Raw genomic sequence first — 25,275 nt, 5'->3', positions numbered from 1 at the left:
CCTCCTCCACTCCTCTATCTGCTCAGGCACTCTGGATCCCATTCCCCTGCAAATCTAGCTTAATCCCACTTGAGCAGCACGAGCAAACCTTCCCGCAGTATATTAGTCCCCCTCCAGCTCAGATGCAAAACATCCCATCGGAACAGGTCCCACTTTCCCTGGAAGAGAACCCAGTGATCCAGAGACCTGAAGCCCTCCCTCCTGCACCATGTCTTTAGTCACGTTAATTTGCATTATTCTCCTATTTCTAACCTCACCCGCACATTCCCTATATATTAATATAGGGAAGCTTTTCTTTAGTGCTGACTGATACTGAAGCTGTAATTTTACTTACTTTGTCATCTATTCTACAACTGTTCGATTTATTGGGCTGGGAGCAGGATTCTTCATGCTTCCCATTTTTATGCATGGTTCCCAAGTAATTGTGAATTGATTTCTCCCTTGACTGGTGAAGATTTTAATTTGAATGTTGCTGCTCTCTTTGTTTAGCAGCTGTGTCTCATTGTGGGAAACATTAGTGGAGTAGAATCTCAATGCATTTTGTCCTTCTGTATGGTACTTTACACAACAGTCTTCTGCAGAAATATTTCTTGTAGCAATAATCAGTGCAACATTTTCTTGGCCTCATTTTCATTTCTATTGGAGTCTAAAGTCTTTCGTGTTTTGCTTCTGTGGTTGAAGTAAATACACAACACTGGGAAAACTCAACAGGTCAAACAGTGTACTTTATAAGGCAAAGATACATAACCAACATTTTGGGCTTGAGCCCTTATCAAGATATCAAGGCCCTTAATGAAGGGCTCAATCCTGAAATGATGGTTATGTATCTTTGCCTTACAAAGTACACTGTTTGACCTGCTGTGTTTATCCAGCATTGTGTTTTTACAAATCTGTTGGTGCCAGTTAAGAAATAATCAGTTGCTTCCTCAATATTAGTGTGGGTATGATTGAATCATGGATATATGTCTCAGCTAAGAATGATGGATTAATGACCCAGACATCTGAATCCAAATCCCTCTGTGGGAGTGTATCAGCTAAAGCAGGGGCTCCAAACATTTTAGATTATCGAATCTCTTCATGGAATCCTTACTCCCTCATAGAACCCCAGGCATGTATAATAAATAAATAGATGGGTACTTTCCATATGCATTTGTGAGAGAAACTGCATATCATGCGCATGGTGTCTGGGCCTCCCAGCAACAACCCAAACTTTGTTACAACACCTTAATCAGCAAGTAACATATCTGTAAATTAAGCAAGCAAGTGGTTACAATAACAGTTTAAAAAAAAACCTTTGTTTCTAGCCAGGAAGATGCCAGATGGAGCTGGGTCCAAGTCTTTAGCATCGGCAACAGCGATTCCATTCTCCACATCGGGTGTGATGCTGTCCGCATTGAAGAATTCACCTTGGGCTCCCAGGCAAGACCGAGGTCCTCGGGCTCTACAATTCTTTTGACCCCAAAAGTTCAATCAACCTTCCCCCTGTTGTTTATCAAACACCTTTTGACCTCCCTGGCAATTTTAGACCCCTTGGATAGTTCCATTGATCCCCAGGGGTCGATATTGACCACTTTGAAGACCCCTAAGCTAAAGTGATGACTCTGTATAGATGACCCCAGAATTTCCATCTAAAATATTGGTTTTGAATGATTCCATTTGAATAAGATGAGCCCCTCAAATCTGGCAGTGGGTGCTGTTAAAAGCAAATCACAATATTTAATAGCAAATTATCATTTAAAGGTTTAAATTTTATTTGGATATTTTAAAATAAACTACTGTTTAAAACCTGTACAGAGCTGATGGCAGATGAAGTTAGTGGATGGACCCCGCAAAGGAGTGCTGAGACTTTGCAAATAACTAATGGGGCATGCGCGAGATTGCATCAGATTTGGCAGGAAAATGGTGGTGGAGTTGTGACTTTGTCGTAAAGGTAAGAATTTTAGTCCATTTGTGTAGGATGACCCTGATTTTTAAGGTGCAAATTTTAAGTTTAGGAGCGTCTTATAGAACGGCATCTATTGTATGCATTGCTTGTGTGTATGCGTGTTATGTCTGGTTGTGTGTTTGCTTGATTTGCACTGAGGACCAGAGAACGCTGTTTCAATGGGTTGTAATTGTGTAATTGGATGATAAATAAACTTGAATTTGAAATGGAGTGTCAAAATTAGTGATCCTCAATTTGCTGGATTGTATTTCACAAGTGCTCCTTTGAAAGGAAATCTCATATTGATTTCATCTGTGTGACTGCAGACCCACTAACCACAGTGTTGATTCTTAACCGTCTTCTGAAGTGGATTGCCAAGCCAGTTATTTGTCAAGATGGCATTTCTCAAGGGCAGTTAGGGATGGGTAATAAATGCCGGCCTTGCCAATGTCATCCATACTCTGTGAATGAACAATAAAAATAACATTTGATTTATAACTGAGTTGATTTATAAGTGCGAATTGGAAGTTAAGAACTGACAATCACTGTTCCACATGTATAATATCAGGATAAAAAAAGTGAAATTTAAGATTTGAAGAGATTCATTCATTTAATGAAGCTTATTTCACAAGAGCTCTGGAAAAAGCATTAATGTTTATAATAGCCTATTACCACAGAAAGAAATTACAGTGAATAAGGTGCAGGATAGGCCATTAAGCAGGGTAATGAGAAAAAGAAAGGACATTGCCTGTGCATTAGGACTAATGTCCTTTTTATGTTTCAGGCTGATTGGAATTCTGCTGCATTAGAGGGCATTTGTACATTATAGACTGCAGCAAGCTGCCTGCTGGACCTACTGTGACTGCAGTCTCTAATAGATAACTGACAGCACACTGATCATATCATAAAGCCCACACAATGAACATGTTGTTAGGTTTGAATTTTAAATTTAGACGTACAGCACAAGGTAACAGGCCCTTCCAGCCCATAAGCCCGTGCCACCCAATTAACCTACAACCCCTGATACATCTATGGAACGTAGGAGGAAGCCAGAGCATGCAGAGGAATCCCATGCAGATACAAGGAGGATGTACAAACTCCTTACATACAGCACCGGATACGAACCCGGGTTGCTGGTACTATAATAGCATTGTACTCACTGCCCGTGCCTTCCTGACAATTAGAGGCAGTGTCGGACTCTGGCTTTACCTTACCCTTAATTTAGTCTATGTGTTGTCTGAGTCCAGCGTGTTCGTTGAATGAAGTGATAGGAGAAGGTATTCGGTTCAACAATCAGTTTATTATACAGTACAAGAATAAAACTTAACAGAGCTCTGGGTCAGTCGTTAGTTCATAGGTCACCTGCACAGTGAGCTATTCCCCAAGACTGACCCCTATTGTCCAGTCTGCTCAGTTTATATAGATCCAAATTACCATACAGAACAAAAGTTGGCTTCCTTTGCTAGATTTTTTACATAAAGTATATCACCAGCAATTTCCTATTCTACAGTTTATCTCGGGTGTAGACCTCTTATCTTAGATTTTCCAGATCAGACCATCCTATTGTTTTGACCAGAAATCAATTCCTACCCCAGATATTTCCAATCATCGTTCTGTTCCTGTCTGGCCAATGTCTTCTGTTCTCCTTAACTCCTCATGCCTTAATCTTCTTCCTAGACTGGCCTTCCATTCCCTTTGTTTCTTACAGGATACTCTTTGTTCTGGTCTGACCTGTGTCTCCTGCGCTACTCAACACCTCCTTCAGTTTGAGCATTCCTCCTAAATCGTCTCATCCATTTCCTCTCCCTTGTATTTTGGGAGCAGGACAGTTCTACCCCTACTATACTCAGCCAACTTTGCTCCATGCTGTGATTGCCACTTATACTTTTCCCTTAATCATGAAGTAAATATAAAAATTGTTACATAGTCCTATATTCCGTGATATTTTAGCCCCTAGATTTCAACAGCAGCTAATTTATAGGTTTGGACTCTGGCTAAATTAATTACATGAACACAGCAAAATGTATGGTTGGAATGCCTATCACGTCGAGGTGATTCCAGTCCGCGCATGAAATCCCAGAGCTCAATGCCATCAGTTGAAGCAGCTGGCGCAAGTATTAGAAGTCAAAGGTTTCTGCAGAGACTGGGATTGGACCTCATCCTGAAGGATCCTTTCAAACCAAACATATAGAAAACCTATTCGGGAGGACGCAAGAGAAGAGATAAAATAGAAGAGATAGGGTGGGGTGGGGGATCAAAGATGGCACACTTATCAAGTCAAGTTTATTGTCATCTGATTGCACAAGTCAACCTGATGAAACAGTGTTTCCTGGTCCTCGATGAAAAATACGCAGACATTCAACCAGACATAACACACGTACAGGCAAACAATAATATGCAGGACAAGTATTCATACATACAAAATAAATAAATATGAGAGTGTATGGTAAGTGCGAGCAGTTCCTTTGGTCATTCAGCATTCTCACTGCCCGTGGGAAGAAGCTGTCCCTCAGCCTGGTGGTGCTGGCTCTGATCCTCCTGTATCTCTTTCCTGATTGGAGCAGCTGAAAGATGCCGTGTGTGGAGTGAAGGGATCCTCAATGATTTTACACACCCTCTTGAAATAATAATCCTGGTAGATCATGGGGGAGGGATCCTCTTGGCCACTCCTTTGGTCCTGTGGATTGAACTCATCCATTTCTCTGCAGCAATTATTAATTCCCTGGAGTGTAGGAAATACACAGTGACCTTATAGAGGTCAACAAACCTACGTGGAGCATGGATAAACTGAATACTCACAACCTTTTCCTCAGCCGTGATCATTCTGGGACACAGGTTTAAGCTGAGAAAGAGGGACTGAAGAGGGATCTGAGGAGAAAAATTTTCACTGAGTAGTCTTTAGCTGAACAAACTGCTAATTATGATATTCAAAAGATATTTGAACACATGTATGGATAGGAAGGGTTTAGAAGGATATGAAATAATCTTGAATACTAACTTAGTCAGCATGGGTGCGATGGGTAAATGGGATTGTGCTATATGACTACAACTTTATCTGTCCCTTCAGCTACGCACAGAAGTTCCTATGATGAAGAGGAGAGACATGTCCTAGTATCCTAGTCAGTATTAGTGTTTAATCCTAAACTCTGGGTGCAACCACGTTGTTAAACAAGAAAGTCTGCAGATGCTGGGGTCGAGTACAATAATCAAATAGGCTGGAGAAACTCAGCAGGTCACGTAGCATCCATAGGAAGTAAAGGGTAACCAATATTTTGGCCTTGACCCTTTGTCAGGTATAAGCAAAAACAAGTTAGGGTCCAAATGAAAAGCTGAGGAGGTAGGGAAAGAGGGTAGATAGGCCAGAGGGTAAGAGGCAATAGATGGTGCGTGGGGGGAGTGGGTAGAAGAGAGGGTCAAAGGTATCTCTCTGATAGGAGAAGGAAGGGAATGCTGGAGGAAAGGAAAGAGAGGGATTGGGGGAAGGAGATTAATGGAAATTGGAGGTTGGTGTTAATGCGGTCAGTTGGAGAGTGCCCAGACGGAATACAAGGTGCTACCACATTGTTCGTGTGGGGTATTATGCATCAATTACTACCGCAATTCCCATATTTCAAAAATGAATTTACTTCCAATTTATTGGTCTAGTTATAAACTACTCCTGAGGTGATGGAAGGCATAATGTAATGCAAGTCTTGTGTATTTATTTCCTTCCAGTCCCAGCAGCTAACTTTATCCAGTCAAGCATTTACAAATGCGCTCAGTACATCATCTGAATGTCAACGATCCACATGAAAATGTGAGACAATGCAATGGCATGATTCACAAATTGTAATTGCTTTATCAATAACATTCTTTCCATGGTCTGCCCAATCCTGTTTATTCCAGGATTTTGTCAGAGATTGGTATCAGCATGCTTAATGTATTCACGTTGTTTTTTTCTCTTGCTTGCTCCTGCACTGTTTCCTTGTTTAACAGCAAGAGGTCTTGTTCTGTGATGGATTTGCATACATTTAGTGTTGTGTTTAAACACACTGACCTTTAGATTCCTGGCTTGTCTTTGCAACCTTTTTGGCTTGTCTTTGCAACCTTTTTAAAGTAGAGGCACAACATTTTCCACCCTTTGGCACCTCACTCTCGCCTAATGCTGAAGCAAATATCTCTGCCAGGTTTCCTGCGATTTCTTCCCTTGCTTCTCATAATGTCGGATACACATCATCGGCCCCTGATGATTTACCTACCTTTTGTGCCTTTTAACACCTCCAGCATCTCCCCTTCAGTATTGTGGTCTCTCTTCAAGTCATTTCTGTTTACTTCCTTGAGCAAATAAGAATTTTGGCGCATATGTACATTACACAATGTAAATGACAATAAATGATATCGTTATGGAACTCTCTAGCTTTCAACGAAATAGATACAGATGAGAAATACTCATCTAGAATGTAAGGTACATAGAGCAGCAAATAATTTTTCAGCATTAAAGCTAGCTTTTTGGTCAAAATGGTCCTAATTCAGAGCCTTGCTGCAAAACATTGACATGTACCTTTTGGCTCCAAGGATGCTGCTTAACTCACTCAGTTCTTCCAGCATTATGTTCTTTTTCTCCAGATTCCAGCATCTTCTCAGTCTTTTTTTTTCTCTTTTGTTAACATTGTAATTTGTGTTTGACTGGAAACACCTCCTATTTGTTTTCACCTCACACCACCTCCATTACCTTCTCACCTTTACTTTCTGTGCATATCGCTCCCCGCTAAAAGTGTTATCACCATTGCTTGCTCTTTACATTGTTTGTTTTATTGAGCTCTTTCAATCAAGCGAATTGTGTGAGTAATTGTTCCCTTTAATCAGTGTTCTCATTCCAGAGCAACTATTAACAAGTATATATAATACTTCTGGCCTAGCTTGTTCAAAAGTACAGATATATTGTAATGTGAGAATCTAGGTCTCCTTTCATCCTTGTGCACCTGTATCGTTTATTTTAAGCTTTGGAGTAGCAAATTAAATTTGAAAAATGTTCTACCTGCACTCTCATGAAGCAAGAAGCTATTTCCAGAGGTTCAGTAGTTGAAGTTTCCATTCTAAAAGGAGCTACTGAAAGATCTGGTGATTAATACTGGATTTGCTTTTTTTTTGGTGGAGAAAATGGTTATCTCTGTTAGGCCAGCAGCCTGCAGATTGCTGTGCTGTATTTTCTCTGGTTATAGGCAGAAGGGATAAAGGCCTTGGGGAAGGCAGAGCTAAAATAATTGAAAAATCCACAGAAATAACCCATCACCTGCAGAGCTTGGTTGGTGGCCATTCAGTCTTTAGTTACTGTTGAGGGCAGTGAAGTGCTATTTGAACTTGAAAGTCAGCAAACAGTATTTTTTCCAGACCTGCTGCCTTCCAAGAAATCTCTGCTCCCCATTAACTTAAATCTGAATCATAAAGTGCAGTGCTTGGCAGCGAGCATAACGCAGAGGAGATGCAAAGATGCTCAGGTCAGCTTCAGAGCCCGAGGCACAGTGTGATTACGACCCAGTCCTTGACTAACCACTCATCTAATAATATCACAAGTGCCTCCATAACTATCATGGAGAAATTTAAAGCAGAGAGTGACACTTGGGTGCTCATAAACAAATGACCTTCATGGAAGGCCTTTATGAAGACCTGGTACTGATCAATGTGCAAGCTTGTAAATAATGAAGACGTGCTGGTTGGGAAAGTAACCATAGGATTCTGCGGCTGACACCTGACCATTCACTTCTACAGCACCAGTGCCCTGGTTCGAATCCGACGCTGTTTGTAAGGAATTTGTACTTTCTCCCCATGTCTCCGTGGGCTTCCTTTGGGTGCTCCCACCATCCAAAACATATGGGGTTGTAGGTTAATTTGGGTGTCACGGCGACGTGACTGGAATCAGCTTCTACCATGCTATAAATAAAATTTTAAATTTAATTTATTTGAATTATTGAGGCACCTGGTGACTAATCCTACCTGAGGGTTTTTTTTTAACCTTAATAATGACTAAATACATAACAAGTTAGTTTCCATTTTCTAAACATTTGACCATTGAGATCTAATTCACATGGGGATCAATGGTGCTCATTAAATTTCATTGTGTGAATGAATCCGTGAATTCTATGATGAGTCAGGCCTACTTAATTATTAATACTGTTTACTATCAACTTGGATGGAAATGTAAAATAAATATTGGCCAAGAAGTACAGCTCGAGCTATAATGTAGAACTGGACACTGTTGTTTTATTCAGTGGTATTGAAATCACTACATCTATTTCACCCAGGTGCATTTTTGCTCCTCTGGGTAGATGGCATTGTCACTCTTTCACACACAATGTGATGGATTGATGGATGACAACCACGTCCATGGGACAGAAAAAACCTGCATCACTCTAACTCGGAGCATCACACTCCTTCCTGTTCTGACTCTGTCCAACCACAGATATCTGCAATTCTCCGCTTGTCGCTCTGTCTAACAAAGGGTTCCTCCTCTCACTCTCACTGCAGAGAATCCAAAGGCTACCTGTTCAGTAGGGAAGCACAAAAGCTGCATATACTGGAATCTTGATCAGGCAAAAATTTACTGGAGGAACAGCAGGACAGATAACATGCATGGGTAGATATAGTCAGTATTTCATGGGTATAAAACATTACAGCACAATACAGACCCTTCAGCCAAAAATGTGGTGCTGACCCATATATACCGGTACCTACCAAAATAAAAACCAAAATTCTCCCTACCTCAAAACAGTCAATTTTTCTTTCATCAATGTACCTGTCTAAGAGTCTCTTATGTGCCCCTAATGTTCAGCCTCCACCTCCATCCCTGGCAATGCACTCCAGGCACCCACAACTCACCGTGTTTAAAAAAAACACCCCTGATGTCTCCCCAAAATTTTCATCCCTTGACTTTATACAGATGTCCTCTAGTGTTTGCTACTCCCGCGCCAGGAAAAAGGCGCCGGCTATCTACCTTATCTGTACCTCCCATAATCTTGAAGACCTCTATTCTACTATCACACTCCTCTCACACTCCTTCATTCCAAAGAGAAAAATCCCCAGCTCTGCTAACCTTGCTTCATGAGACATATTTGATTGACAGCCGGCTGGGTGGAGTTAGCCCCCTAGGGGTCTATTCAGGTCGGCTGATTGACAGCCGGCCAGGTGTAGTCTGCCCTCCGGTGGTCTTCCTGCAGGTACAGAGATCGCCCCCTGCAGTCGGCTAGTGGTGTATCACCACACATAGTGATCAAAAACACAATCCAGAGTGAAAATTACAGAGAGAGTTAGGACAGAGCAAAGGGGACTTTCTCATCAAAGGGAGAAGACTGACAGCTGAGGAGCCCTCTTCTTTCTAATTTTTCCATTTTTGTATAATAATAGGGTTGTTCAGTGTTATCTTTGTCAATTCTCAGCCAACTTTGAGTGGCCCAATGACACACTTAGCAGAGCTGCTGCCTCAGAGATCCAGGGATCCTCTGTTCAATCCCAACCCCCAGTGCTGTTTTATTGAAGAAATGTAAGCACTCAGTAGGTCAAGTGGACTTCAAGATTCCTTTTATTGTCATGTAATAATCCAAAAAAATTAATAAACATCAATTTCCTCTGGCTGCTGTAAGAGTCACCATTAACATTGCCCGGCGTCCCTAACAGTGAGAGAAAGCACAAGAGAGTCCCTTTAGAGCTGCTGAGTGTCCGTGGATTCATCTCCAGCACTCCCGCAGCCTCTGGAGCCACATAGACCATTGACAACCCGAGCTCCAGATCCAAACCTCCAATAGAATTAGGAAGCTTTTGCTGCCCAAGACCCTTCAGGAGTCCTTCTTGCTCTCAGAACCCTCTCGAATCCCAGTTCTGATACCTGTTTCCCATGAGCCAGCCTCCAGCGGTGCACAGCCTGTGTGGGTCCTTCGATCACATGTTGCCCGCAGCCTATGTGGGTCCTACATCTACTGAGCCCATCGTTAGCCTGCTGTCGTGTTCACTGTCCTGCAGGGTCATCTCCTTCTGAACAGGGGGTATTCTCCCCACTTCTGGTGCTCAGTGCCAATCTTCTGCTCTCCCAGAATCTGCAACTCCTTTGGGTCCATTGCCCAATACAGGCAATGCCAGACCCCCACGGTTGCAGGGATTTAAAAATTCCTTAGCAGAGAGAGAAACAGAATTAACATTTCAGGTCACAACATCTTATCTGGTCTGACCTGCTGAGCATTTCGTAGGACATGGAACATTACAGCACAGTACTGGCCCATTAGCCCTTGATGGTGTGAGGATTTATGTAAACCTACTCAACAATCTGAATGTCTAAATTCTTTCACTATTTGCAAATGATAATATTTATCTATCTTTTGCAAGTGTATTTATGATCCAATTGTACAAGTATTACCTGATGAAACAGCTTTCTCTAGTCCTTGGAGAAAAACATTGCAAACACACCTACAGATGTACACACTTGCAGACAAATGATATGTATGCAGTATGTATATACAAATATTAAAATAAATATTAATTGTTAAATAAATAGTAGAGTCGCAGTTCATCAGTCGTTCACCATTCTCACTGCCCATGGGAAGAAACTGTTTTTCAGTCTGGTGGTTCTGGCTCTGATATTCCTGTATCTTTTTCCCACTGGGAGTAGCTAGAAGATGCTGTGTGTGGGGTGCTAGGGTCCTCACTGATTTTATGAACCCTCTTTGGATAACATTCCCAGTAAATCATATTGATTTGGCGGCGGGGGGGGGTTAGGGTTAGGGACACCCCAGCGATCCTCTCTGCCGCCCTTATGGTCCTGTGGATTGACCTTTGATCTGATGCTCTACAGCAACTCTACCAGACCGTGATGCAGCTGGCCAGGCCGCTCTCAATAGAGCTCCTGTAGAAGATGGAGATGATGGTGGCCAATAACCTGATTTTCCTCAGTTTTCTCAGGAAATTTGCTGTTGCACCTTCCTGTCAAGTAAGGAAGTGTTGTGTGTCCAGGATAGGTCGCGTCTTAGACTCCTTGGAACTTGGTTCTCTCTACTCTCAAATTTAAAGCTATTAATGTGTAGTGTTGGGCAGTCGTTCCTGGTCCTCCTGAAATGCACAATCATCTCCTTTGTCTTGTCCATGTTGAGATTCAGGTTATTATTCTCGCGCCATTTCAGGAGATTTTCCAGCTCTTCTCTGTCGGGCGCCTCATCGTTGTTACGGATGAGGCCAATCACTGGAGCTGGTTCTGATGTTGATGTTATGGGTCAGTAGCGTGAACATGTGCATGCTGAGCATATGGTCCTGAGGTGAGCCAGTGATAGTGGTCCACATTCTGCTGCCTACCCGGATAGACTCTGGTCTTTACATTAGGAAAGCCAGAATTCAGTTACAGAGAGAGGTGCTGAGTCCCAGTGAGGACAACTTTTATACATATTATCTTTTTTTTCTGTCTTGACATACTGCATTAATTTAATTTAAACCTTCCTCTGTACCTGTGTGATGGCAGCAAGAAAGAGTTTTGCTATATCTCCATGTTGTACTTACAAAAATAAAAGAAACCTCCTACCTCTCTCACTTATCTGAGTCAGACACAGAAGTAATGCAAGTCAGAAAGTTGGATGGTGAGGCTACAGCAGTGAATGGAGTTTGGGTGACATTGTACTTTGTTCCCATCCCCTGAATCCCTGACAGCCTACATCAGAAGATAAAACTGGGGCCTTCTTACAATGCTCTAAGGCAATTTTAGCAGTCTTTAGATGTTTCTAAACATTAAAAAAAACATAAGCATTTCTCAAACAATTTTAAATTATTAAAGGTTGTTTCAACATGAAAAAATGTTGAAATTTTGTTTTTTTTAAAGAATACTTAAACAAGCTTTTAAAAATAACATAATCTTGTCGTCATTCTCCTGACCTTTAGCTAGGAATCTTCATTTGAATGAAGAGGGATTCTGATCATTTGAAAGGCTCAGACTCAAAATGTTTCTCAACCTTTACTTCAAATGGCTCATGCCCAAAATGCTGGTCCCCCTTTCCTTCCTCTAGGTGCAGCATGACCTGCTGTGTTTCTCCAGCACTTTTGCGTATTGCCTGCATTTGCAGGCATTCCTATTCAAGGAACCCTTCACGGTTACCTGTCTTGATTGTGGAAGAGGTTTTCCCAGCATGCTATTCCCGCCATTGTTGGGCCCTTCCTTTTGACCCCAGGCTATGCTCCGAGACAAACACCAGTGAAGGAGGCAGCATGCCCGCCCCCCCCCCCCCCCCCATCTTAAAAGCAGGTCCCTGTACGTTTCAGATTCTTGCACTTGTGGGAGCCAGCTGAAGCTCAGTAACGTCTTTCAGGACCTTTGGCCAAGGTCAGCAGATTCTGCCCAATCTGAAGATGCGTGTAGTGATTGTGCCTTTAATGTACTTTGCTTTGGATATAACTTGTAGGTTTACGGAATGTGAATGGTTCAAAGAAATTACTTCTTTAGCAGCATTAATATTCTAATTCCTCAAATGAAGCAAATATATTGATCCAGAAACTTGCTATTTTATTAAAAGTAATTTTAAGCACACTGAAGGATGCATAAAATTATACTAAACATGAAGATGAAGCATTTGCACATTTATTGTTCTAATGGATTTTGTTTAAGCAGCAATTCTCTTTCATGGGGTATGCTATCGCTTCAAATCATTACTGGCTAAATCTGTCCAAATATTTTTCAATTAAAGGAGAATTTTTTTTTAAGCACAAATAAGGATGAGCAAATATGCTTGGCTCAGATGGTTTTGTTTTTTTTTTATTTTTCACACCATAAATCACATTAGCCATGATATACACTATTTCTTTTTCACACATATACAGTGACTTTTTCTTCCCCCCCCCTTTCCTCCCAAACCAACCCCCCACCCCCCCCTCTCATCCATTTTAGGTATACATTCTAGGTTGCATTAAGCCAGTCAGACAATGTTGTCATTCAACATAATTACACCAGAAATTCTACTGAGTCCATTCTTTTCTTTCCTTCTCCTTCCATCAACTTAGGTACTGTTTGTCCCCGGTAGGTTTTCGCTATTGTATTTAATGTAAGGCTCCTATACTTGCTCGAATATTTCAATATTATTTCTTAACCTATCTGTTATTTTTTCTAATGGAATACATTTATTCATTTAAATTTAGTAGTTTCTTCCTTTTAATTTGGTTATGTATTCCATTAATATTTAAAGACATATAGTTCAGCGTAGCCCTTTTATATTTTGTTTATCTTCTCTTTCCGTTTTTCCATCATTACCTTTCCTCCTTTTCCATTTCTGTTTTCTTATTTTCAACTCTTTATAAGACAACATTCCTACAACATCCAACATTTTCCTTATTCTCCTATTTCTATCTTATTTATCCCCAATCGCCCCTTCCCCTCCTGAGTTGTCCTTTATCCCTTGTCGGACAACCACATCTCCCCTCTCCATTTGGATTTGCGAATCCACTCGCAAGCGTCAACTGATTTTTGTAATTGTTCTGCAAATTTTCGTGCTTCTTCTGGATCCGAGAATAGTCTGTTTTTTTGTCCTGGAATAAATATTTTCAATACCGCTGGATGCTTTAGTATAAATTTATACCCTTTCTTCCATAAAATCGCCTTTGCTGTATTGAACTCTTTTCTCTTCTTTAGGAGTTCAAAACTTATATCTGGATAAATGAAGATTTTTTGCCCTTTATACTCCAGTGGTTTGTTGCCCTCTCTTACTTTTTCCATTGTCTTCTCCAGTACCTTTTCTCTTGTAGTATATCTTAGGAATTTTACTACAATAGATCTTGGTTTTTGTTGTGGTTGTGGTTTAGAGGCCAATACTCTATGTGCCCTTTCTATTTCCATTTCATGCTGTAGTTCTGGACATCCTAGGGTCTTAGGGATCCACTCTTTTATAAACTCCCTCATATTCTTGCCTTCTTCATCTTCCTTAAGGCCCACTATCTTTATGTTATTTCTTCTGTTATGGTTTTCCATTGTATCTATTTTTTGAGCTAGTAGTTCTTGTGTCTCTTTAGTTTTTTTATTAGATTTCTCCAATTTCTTTTTTAAGTCTTCTACCTCCATTTCTGCTGCTACTGCCCGCTCTTCCATCTTGTCCATTTTCTTTCCCATTTCTGTTAAGGTCATCTCCATTTTATTTATTTTCTCTTCTGTGTTGTTTATTCTTTTTCTTAAATCCTTAAATTCCTGTGTTTGCCATTCTTTAAATGACTCCATGTATCCTTTAATAAGAGCAAGTATATCCTTTACCTTGCCTTTCTTTTCTTCTTCTATTTCTCTGTACTCTTCCTCTTCCTCTTCTTCTTCCTCTGGGTTGGCCATCTGTTGTTTCTTTGGTGCCCTTTCCTCCTCTTCTTTCTTGTTTCTATTGTCTTCTGTGGTCTCTTCTTGCTGCAGGTGTTCTGCAGCTGTCGTTGCCGGCTGTGGAGATCGACTCCCCAGCTGGTCCCCCCTCCCGTCGGTGTGTTTTTTTTCATTCGCATCGCGCATGCGCGAAGTATCGCGCATGCGCGGTTGCGCACTTTTACTCGGCTCTGCGAGCCATTTTTGTAGTCCATTATTTACCGACCTGAGGGAGCGGGTTTCTCTCTCCGCAGCGGCCCTCTTCGGACAGGTAAGGCCTTCACCTTTTTCCTCCTTTGTCTTCTCTTCCTCTCTTCTTACCGTTGCTTTCGATTTTTCTTTTTTTGTCGCCATCTTCTTTCCACCTTTATATTCACTTTTCTGTAACTTTTATTTCTGTGCCTTTGTGTTTTTCTTTGTTTTTCCCGACTTTTCTGGAGAGGGCTGGAGTTCACCGTCCGGCCACTACTCCATCACGTGACTCCTCGCTCAGATGGTTGATCTTATTTTGTGTCTTGTGTTTTGGGTCATAGTATCATGGATACGGAGCAGAGCAACTAAATTATTTGTTACTTTGATATTAAAGGTTTTTTTTTCAGTAATTCAAGCTACAGTCATGTGCCTGAAAGCCTGGATTTAGCATGTTTCAAATTAGTACACAAAAGTGATGGGGAATCTCAGCAGGTCCTAGAGGCAAAAAAAAAATTTTTACACCCAATGTTTCAGGCCTGCCAAGTTTCTCTAGAACTTTCGTGTATTAACTCCCAATCAACTGCAGGGACGTCAGCGCGTACTCCTGGTTCCCTGTACCAACGGTGTAGGGCTCAATGCCAAGTATTTCCCACACAATACTTTGGTCCCACTCTCAATGTAGTGCACACCTGACCAACGACTTCTCCAGCGAGGTCCACAGTTTGTGGCGTGGAGCAGCATTCGTAGTTAGGGCCAAGGAGCAAAGAGAATGAGCTGCTACATGTGGTAGGGTTTTAAAGTGCAGTAAGCCGGGGAGTCTGGCCCAAGTAATCGCTAAGTGATTTAAAGGGGCCATTGGTCAGGAGTGCACTAATGGATGGGCAGAGTCCAATCTTGATTGCCAGGTGATGTGACTTCCAACTAAGTTCCAGACAGAGGGGCCACATGACTGTCCACAAACCACACGACATGTTCATGACAATAAATTCTGATTCTGAACAGCATCTTTCAAAAGAGAATTGACAGGCTCCAAACGAAAACATTTCAGGGATAATGGATAAAAAACTGGATTCTAATTTCAAAGTGCTAGCATTGACACAAAATGCTGAAGAATTTTATGCTGTAGAGTTATATTGGCTGTTCCAAGCCATTGCCAGATATTTAGAGCCTAAAATGTTCACAGGTTTGCTTGAATAGAATGGGAGAATAATCTCTGCTCAAATTCCTCACACAAGTTCTTTTCAGATATGGATTACTCACTTTAGATTGAACGTGTTAAAATCGGTAAATTCGGGGTTCTTGATGTCTTACTGATGGACAGTAAACCAAGGGAAAATCTAATCTTGCAAACTGACAAATTGCCCTCCACCTAGTCTGGATGCATACATCAAATGTTGAAAAACAACCATGTGTGAAATCTGGTATTTAAATAGTAATGACAAGTTGAGACTAAAGCAGAGAGAAAAAAATAATTTGTGGCCCTGTTGGAGAGATATTATTCCTTCCTTCAATTTCAAGTTAAACAGCAGAGTCATGTGATCAGAGCCATCCTGGATTAAGTCAGAACTCCAATGCCACAGTATCCATTGTTTTCTCTTTGAAGGTTGGTTGCACTGGTTAAGAAATGTATTTCTGTCCAAAATAATTCAGAATTTATGGTCACGAACGTATCATGAAATCTGTAGTTTTGCTGCAGCTTTGTAGTGCAAATGTTGCTATAAATTATATTTTAAAATAAATGAGAGCAAAAAGAAGAGCAAGTGGCCTGTGGTACACACATCAGGATGCTGTAAATCTTTGCCATCAGTTTCTGCTAAAGACCTTCATCTGGGTCGTATCTATCCTCCCTGTGGCAGGAATAGTGGGTGGCAGTTGTGACTATGCCTGCATTTTCCACTGATTAAATTGTTGTCTCTGGGAGAGTAGAGTGGCAGTAAGATGATAGGAGGTCTGTGTAGGCAACAAGCAGAGTGATGAGAGAGGTTCGGCTCTCAATGTCTTCTGAAGAAATTCGAAAAGGAACTGCTGACAATCACAGCTGAGGAGGTACGTGTGGGGATCGCAGTGCCCCGACTCAGCTCTGATGCTCCACAAACTACACTAAACTCACGGAGAAACTCAGCATTAATACCCAAGGGATGTCATATTCCTGTACTGCTTGGCTGATTCCCACTAAACAGGTCAGGAAAAATTGGGCTTGCACATTTGAGTGCATGTGATTTATTTTTAACTGGAATGATAAATCTTGATTACTGCCAACCAGTCTCTCTGACACAAAATTTATTTTCAGAAGAATAAAGTCTCATTTTTCAGTCTTTAATATTGCTGGTGTTCATGAAAAGTAAAAAGTAACTTTGTCTTTTCTGTTTTATTCCTCTTTCAACTCTCTCTATCCCTCGTTATTTTGATATCTTACACTGAATTTAATATTCAAATTCACTTTTACAAGTTTATTCGTCCTAGTAAAGATTCTTCAATGATAGATTGAAGAGATGCTCTTTTTTTCACTCTTCATTCACTCACAAATCCCCTGCAGAAGGTGACAGACTGAGATAAACTTCCCATAGCTGTAATTGGCTGTGAAGAGATGATGGAAAATGGCAGCACAACCACTGCTGCAAATCTGGGAGAGTGGGGAGCTGATACAGCCCTGCTCAGCCGGATTCTACTGCCTGGTCATGATACCGATGACTCCGTTCAGGCTCTAAAATGGCCTATTAAAGGAGCCTGAGGTGATTATTTGTTTAACAAATCCTACAACCAATGGGGTCTGTACCCAACTGTGCTGGACAGCAGACCACAAGGGGAGCAGCGGACTAGTACAGGGCACCAAAAATGGAGAGAACGCCTCTCGTTGAGGAGAAGCATATGAGACGAACCTACAGAAGGGTGGCGACTGCAGCGGACCAGCAAGAGGTTCAGCGCTGAAGGACGTACACAGGCTGTGGGCTACTGGTGACTTAAAGTCGAAGGACCCCTACAGGCTGCAGGCTGTTGGACATTGGCGAAGGGAACCAGGTATCAGTACTTGGGTTGAGGGGGGCGCTGAGGGTGAGAGGCTCCCGAAGGACCTCAAGCACTGATCATATTGGAGGTATGGATCTGGAGCTCAGATTGCTAATGGATCGAATGGGGGTCTGTGAGACTGCAGAGGCGGTAGGCTTCTCTTTCTCTTACTATTAGGGGTGCCAGGAATGCTAATGGCATTTCTAAGGAAATAATGTATATTTCTCTGAGCACCTTCACTCTGTCCGGATCTCCCAGTGACCAACCATTTCAATTCTGTCCTCCACTCCCACACTGACGTGTTTGTCCACAGCTTCACGTACTCTCTGACCAAGATCACTCAGAAATTGGAGGAGCACCTTGACCCTCTCCATTTGGATGGCATTAACGTCGACTTGTCTGGTTTCTTCTAGCCTACTTCCTCTCTCTTCTCCATCCCTCTGATTTCTTTCCTCCATCTCTCCTTCCCTTTCTCTCTCTATTCACAGAGCCATCCCTCCTCCACTGACTTCCTGTGTGCCCTCCCTCCCTTATCCACCTATTATCTCCTGCCTTTGGTCCTGTGCTCCTCCCCCTGCCCCTACCCACCATTTTGTTCAGGCACCTGCCCACATTTTGTCCATATCTTGATGAAGGGCTCAAGCCCGAAACATTGGTTATCTTTGCTATATAAAGTACACTGTTTGATCTGCTGAGTTTCAAGATTCCTTTTATTGTCATGTAATAAATGCACTGCAATATTACATGGAATTTGCTGTTAACTGCCATAAGACAGACAGATTTGCCATCGGCAGAAATTGCCTGAATTGTCCCTTACAGTCAGGAAAAGAGAAGCAAATGAGAGTCCCATCAGGGCCCCCGGGTGTCAATGGATTCGCCTCTAGTACTTCCACAGCCCCCACAGCAGCATAGAATCCAGTCCAAACCATCAGCAGTCTGAGCTCCAGATCTGATCCTCCAACACGATCAGGAAACCTCCAGCACCCTCTCACATCCCATTTCCAATGCCTAGTACCCCTTCAGCCAGACTCAATCCAGTTTCCAGCTGTCCATCACCTGGTGTGAATCCCTTGACCGCAGTCACCTGCAGCCTGCGTAGGTTCCTTGCTGTGGATCAGCTGCAGAACCCCTCACTGACACTATGGTCACCGTCCCGTGTGTTGTTTCCACTGATTCTCCAGGGGGAAGTGTTCTCCCTGTTTTCTGGTGCCCTGCTTTCCCAGGCTCTGCAATCCTTGGTGGCTGCTGGCAATCATAGGTGCTGCCATCTTGGGCGCACACCCGCATCCATAAACAGTCTGTTTAAAGCCTGTATGGAGCTGACGGCGGTTGGACCCCGTGGGAGGACTGTGTCTCCACTCCTTGCTTTCTGTGGGACCGCACCAGTTACAGCAATGCCATTTTTATAATGTACATTACCAATTCTCCAAAATTGTTTGATTGCTTTATTTCTACTGCTGACAGCAATCTCTGGGCCAATACATTAAAAGCTGACTTTGCTCAGGTGTTGCCCATATTATTTATTGAACTGGTATTTTGCTTCCAGGATTTGATTGATTTAGTTGTCTTTAATATATAAATGCCTCCTACTGTCCATAGCCTGTTGGATATGCACAGTAGAATACAGTAATAACCTGAAATGCATCATATCCTACACAGAATTAACATGTTGATTCAGCAATGTTCAAATCTTTCTTTTACAATCATTTTATTGGTTTTAATATATGCAAAATACATAGCTACATCTAGCAATAATAATAATAAAGTAAGTTAATATCAAGTTACAAGATTCAAGTAACGATAAACAAGGTACAAATGAACCCATGGTGTTAAATGGAAAGAAAGTAAAAGAAAAAATATATTCCTAAGCGAATAATCAACCCCCACCCTAAGAGGGTTTCTGGCTAAGTTGAGGAGCACACGACTAATAATAATAACTATGGGGGTCATTAAAATAAAAGCAGAGATAATTAATGTACTGTAGTCGCACTGTGTTGTGATGAGAGAAAGAAGTCTTACTTGATTGGCATCTAGTTGGAAAAGCTTTACTAGATTTTCCACACACACACGTTTTTAAACCCCACTCTCAGGAAACCTCGCGTACACGGGACAGAAGTGATGTCATCTTCTTGATCGCTGTTTGCCCTGCAGTCAGCATCCTCCCGCTGGCTGACGTCTGCGTGGCATTCAGGACTTTTGGAGCCGGTTTGGCACATGTTTAGGTGAGTCGCCACAGAGAAATAAAGTTAAGATCCACGCAGTCGTAGAACATCTATTGTAATTTTGTCTGGAGAAAGACAAGCAATATTCATGTCTTATCACAACTTTCTGTGCATGTATATCTCAATAATATGACCATGACGATACTTTACATCAAGAAACTGTGACATGCTCGCCAAATATAAATACATTGGAAATGTATGGTTCCTAATCAGAAATTACTTTTAATGCAAACTTGGAATTCTAGTTAAACTGCTCTCATCGAGACTTGTGCCCTGAAGCAACAGTAAAACATTTGTCGATTATGTTATTGAAGTGAACTGTAATAATTCTTTTAAATCCCTTTATTTTTGGTTCCTGTATCTTATATTCCTGATATTCAACAGTTTCTTTGGAGACACCAGTAGAAATCCAACAGAAATTTGTATCTTATTTGTCCTTATATTGGAAGTTTGCAAATGATTTCAAACTCAGAAAATAAGCAAGGTTGTTCTGAAGCAGAACACGACTGACTTGGAAATGTAGTCACATATGAATTATAAGGATATTTTCATTTTGGACAATTTTATGACATACATTTTGCTCTGATGCATACTGGCTAGTGCAATGCCTTTACTGCACCAGTGATTGGGACCGGGGTTCAAATCCCATGCTGTGTAAGGAGTTGGTACATTCTCCCCATGTCCGCGTGAGTATTCCCTGAGCACTCCTGTTTCCTCCCATCGTTCAAAACGTAATTGGGTATAAATTGGCCAGCATAGACTCAAGAGTCAAAATGGCCTGTTACTATGCTGTATGTCTACATTTAAAAAAATTAAAACTAACATGACAGGAACATAATAAACACAGCATGTGGTGTTTTTCTCATGTTCACAATGATAGATAAGAACACAAGAAAAAGGAACAGAAGTTGACACCTGATCTACCTTTTGTAAGGAGTGGAAACACGAAAGTCTGCAGACGCTGTGATTGTAAAACACAGAAATGCTGGAAGAACTCAGCTGGTCTAGCACTGTCCATTGGAGGTAAAGATCTAATACTGATTTTTTGGGCCTGAGCCCTTCTACAAGGTGTGGAAAAAGCAGGTAGCATCTCAATAAAAGTAATGGCAGGGAGGAGTACAGACCAACACACAAAAGATGATAATTGAACAGAGAGAAGAGAGGCCTGGAGAAAGAAATGATGAGAATTGATTGGGGGGGGTTTGGTTCTGTGAATGAAGAGCTGAGTTAAAGGAGACCATTCCTGTAGCGCACTCTCTCTCTCTCTTTTCCCTTTAACCTCTCTCCTTTACCTCAGCTCTGCATTCGCAGAATCAACACCCCATCCCCCTATCAGTTCTCCTCTCCCCTCCATATCTAATCATTACCTTTTGTCTGTTGATCTGTTCTCCTCCCCCTACTAATTCTTTTATTCAGCTGCTTCCTCACACCTTGAAGAAGGGCTCAGGCTCGAAATGTCAGTAATATAGCTTTACCTTCCATGGATGCTACAAGATCCACGAGTTCATCCAGCATTTCTGTTTCCACCTTTTGTAAGAATGTGATTGATCCTTTATCCCATTAACCAGCCATCCTCACCTTAAGTTTTAAACGGTGGAGCTCTAATGGGCAGAAAACCCCAAAGTTTGCTATTTCTTTTCATTCCAGTTCCTTCATCTTCTATTTTGTATGTTATTTCTAGACACTCTTTAGGATATTCAAGAGGCTTTCTGCATCAATTTTGTTAAACCCTCTCAAGGAGATTAACTCTTATTCTTCTAAACCAGTAGTTCTCAACCTTTTTCTCTCCTCTCACATACCACCTTAAGTAATCCCTTTGCCATTGGTCCTCTGTGATGAGTAAGGGATTACTTAAGGTGGAATGTGAGTGGGAAGGGAAGGTTGAGAATCACTGCTCTCGACCCAATTGTTACTGAAATCTTTTGTTTGAGAAAAATTGTCATTGGCCCATTTCCTTTGGAGTTATGAAACCATGCACATAATGAGGTACGATTAAAACAGTGGTTTTCAAACTTTTTCTTTTCACCCACATACCACCTTAAGTGATCCCTTACTCATCACAGAGCACCTATGGCATAGGGATTTCTTAAAGTGGAATGTGAATGAAAAGAAAAAGGTTGAGAACTACTGTTCTAAATCCAGTGAGTATTGGCCACCTTTTGTTCTCATTGCTCCAGAGTCATTCAGATCCTATCAATTTAGAACAGTGGTTTTCAAACAGCCCCCCCAAACTCACATTCAACTTTAAGCAATCCCTTTGCCATCGATGCTCTGTGATAAGTAAGGGATTGCTTAAGGTGGTATGTGAGTGGAAGGGAAAAGGTTTTAATTGTACCTAATTGACTCATTATGTGCACGATTTCATATCTCAAAAGGAAATGGGCCAATAACAATTTTTCTCAAAGCAAAATATTTCAGTAACAATTGGTCTAGAGCAGTGATTCTCAACCTTCCCATCCCACTCACATACCACCTTCAACAATACCTTAGTCATCACAGAGCACTGATGACATAGGGATTGCTTAAGGTGGAATGTGAATTTAGGGGACAGTTTGAAAACCACTGATTTAGACTGACGTGTGAACTTGGAGCACTTTGCTAATATGTAGACGAGTCTTTTAAAAAAAAGGCTGTTCCATAAGCATTTCTCTCTTCTGTACCTTCAAGTACAGGTAATTATAGGTAATTAACAGTTTACAGATTAAATAAATAACTTTACAGATAAACCCTCTGACTGGGGCAGCTCTTGCTAAGCAGGGATAAGGAGACACTTTGAGAGTCACCCCAAAGTCGAGCAGCATCAACCAGGTCATTTTTTTTTTGGAAAATTTATTAATTTTATTTATTAAATTGTGATACATATGTTAAGCATGCAATTAATGAATAAAACTTAAAAAAAGCCTCAAAATACATACATGATTTTTTTTTAAAAAACTAATCCCCTACCACCCCGTTCCCTATCCCACCCACCCCTTCCTACCCCTAAAAAGAAAAAGTAAAGAAGAAAGAAGGAGGAAATAACATAAAAATCTGTCAGTTAATTACCATGGTTTGGAGCAATGCCACTAACGTGCAGAAAGGGAATTTAATAATTCAACCCCATATAATCCAAATGCGAGCTCCAAGTTTTACTAAAAAAGAATAATTATTAAGTAAATTATGTAATCTTTACCAATGGAATGCAAGACCTCATCTCCATATGCAATCTCTGAATATTCAAATCAATCTCATTTTTCCAAGTAATTGCCAAACATTTTCTTGCCACAGCTAAACCAATCTCAAAAAAGCAATTTGAAATCTATTTAATTTCAATTCTAAACTAATCCTCTTAATATTACCCAACAAGAACACCACAGGATCTAATGAAAATTTCACTTTCAAAATATTCCTTAAGTTGAGGAAGAGTCACGTGATGGAGTACTGGGCGGACGGTGAACTCCAGCCCTCTCCAGAAAAGTCGGAAAAAACAAAGGAAAACACAAAGGCACAGAAATAAAAGTTAAAGAAAAGTGAGTATAAAGGTGGAAAGAAGATGGCGACAAAAAAAGAAAAATCGAAAGCAACGGTAAGAAGAGAGGAAGAGAAGACAAAGGAGGAAAAAGGTGAAGGCCTTACCTGTCCGAAGAGGGCCGCTGCGGAGAGAGAAACCCGCTCCCTCAGGTCGGTAAATAATGGACTACAAAAATGGCTCGCAGAGCCGAGTAAAAGTGCGCAACCGCGCATGAAAAAAAACACACCGACGGGAGGGGGGACCAGCTGGGGAGTCGATCTCCACAGCCGGCAACGACAGCTGCAGAACACCTGCAGCAAGAAGAGAACACAGAAGACAATGGAAACAAGAAAGAAGAGAAGAAAAAGGCAACAAAGAAACAACAGATGGCCAACCCAGAGGAAGAAGAAGAGGAAGAGGAAGAGTACAGTGAAATAGAAGAAGAAAAGAAAGGCAAGACAAAGGATATACTTTCTCTTATTAAAGGATACATGGAGTCATTTAAAGAATGGCAAACACAGGAATTTAATGATTTAAGAAGAAGAATAAACAACACAGAAGAGAAAATGAATAAAATAGATATGACCTTAAGAGAAATGGGAAAGAAAATGGACAAGATGGAAGAGCGGGCAGTAGCAGCAGAAATGGAGGTAGAGGACTTAAAAAAGAAATTAGAGGAATCTAATAAAAAGGCTATAGAGACACAAGAACTGTTAGCTCAGAAAATAGATATAATGGAAAATTATAACAGAAGAAATAACATAAAGATAGTGGGCCTTAAGGAAGATGAAGAAGGCAAGAATATGAGAGAGTTTATAAAAGATTGGATCCCTAGGATCCTAGGATGTCCAGAACTACAGCAAGAAATGGAAATAGAAAGGGCACATAGAGCATTGGCCTCTAAACCACAACCACAACAAAAACCAAGATCTATTTTAGTAAAATTCCTAAGATATACTACAAGAGAAAAGGTACTGGAGAAGACAATGGAAAAAGTAAGAGAGGGCAACAAGCCACTGGAGTATAAAGGGCAAAAAATCTTCATTTATCCAGATATAAGTTTTGAACTCCTAAAGAAGAGAAAGGAGTTCAATACAGCAAAGGAGATTTTATGGAAGAAAGGGTATAAATTTATACTAAAGCATCCAGCGGTATTGAAAATATTTATTCCAGGACAACAAAACAGACTATTCTCGGATCCAGAAGAAGCACGAAAATTTGCAGAACAATTACAAAATAGACTGAGGGATGAAGACGTGTAATGAGAGTAAAAATGATCACGATTAATATGTATGTGGGTAAAGAGGTATAAGAGTGTATAGGTATAATGTGCATACGTGAATGTATCTGTATTTAGAGGAAAATATAGATAGTAAAGACAAGAATTAATAAGGGAAGGTAATGGAATAGAGAGAATAAGGAAGGAATTAAAAGAGTGACCTTTGTTACATATGAAAAGTGAAATCTTTTCTGGGGGGGGCTGGGTGGGGGGGAATAGCGGTCACTGCAAAATCAGCTGACGCTTGCGAGTGAATTCGCAAACCCAAATGGAGAGGGGAGATGTGGTTGTCCGACAAGGGATAAAGGACAACTCAGGAGGGGAAGGGGAGATTGGGACTAAAGAAGTTATAAATAGGAGAATAAGGAAAATGTTTGATGTTTTAGGAATGTTGTCTTATAAAGTGTTTAAAATAAGAAAACAGAAATGGAAAAGGAGGAAAGGTAATGATGGAAAAACGGAAAGGGAAGATAAACAAAGTATAAATTGGCAACGTTGAACCATATGACTTTAAATATTAATGGAATACATAACCAAATTAAAAGGAAGAAACTGCTAAATTTACTGAAAAAAGAAAAAAATTGATATAGCATTTGTCCAAGAAACACACTTAACTGAATTGGAGCACAAGAAATTAAAGAGAGATTGGGTAGGACATGTAACAGCAGCATCGTATAATTCAAAAGCAAGAGGAGTGGCTATATTAATTAGTAAAAATGTGCCATTTAAAATAGAAGAGGAAATAATAGATCCAGCAGGGAGATATGTAATGATAAAATGTCAGATATATTCAGAGTTTTAGAATCTACTTAATGTATATTCACCTAACGA

The 25,275-nt window shown here is 40.9% G+C and overlaps 1 long non-coding RNA gene across 3 annotated transcripts in view; it reads left to right on the top strand.

Annotated features, from left to right (window-relative positions):
• LOC138746496 (uncharacterized) overlaps positions 1-25,275 on the top strand; it is a 60,063-nt gene that overhangs the window by 4,300 nt on the left and 30,488 nt on the right. Inside the window, exons 2-4 of one of the 3 annotated variants that reach the window (XR_011346994.1) lie at positions 1,305-1,430; positions 1,795-1,930; positions 5,639-6,906. This is a non-coding gene — a long non-coding RNA (uncharacterized lncRNA). Of the gene's footprint in view, positions 1-1,304; positions 1,431-1,794; positions 1,931-2,250; positions 2,316-5,638; positions 6,907-25,275 lie in introns of those variants that run through there. The other 2 variants (XR_011346995.1, XR_011346993.1) reach the window with 2 other exon arrangements.

Source organism: Narcine bancroftii, chromosome 12 (assembly GCF_036971445.1).
Source record: "Narcine bancroftii isolate sNarBan1 chromosome 12, sNarBan1.hap1, whole genome shotgun sequence".
In the NCBI taxonomy this organism is placed as follows: domain Eukaryota; kingdom Metazoa; phylum Chordata; class Chondrichthyes; order Torpediniformes; family Narcinidae; genus Narcine; species Narcine bancroftii.
This window is presented reverse-complemented; position numbering and strand designations above follow the sequence as displayed.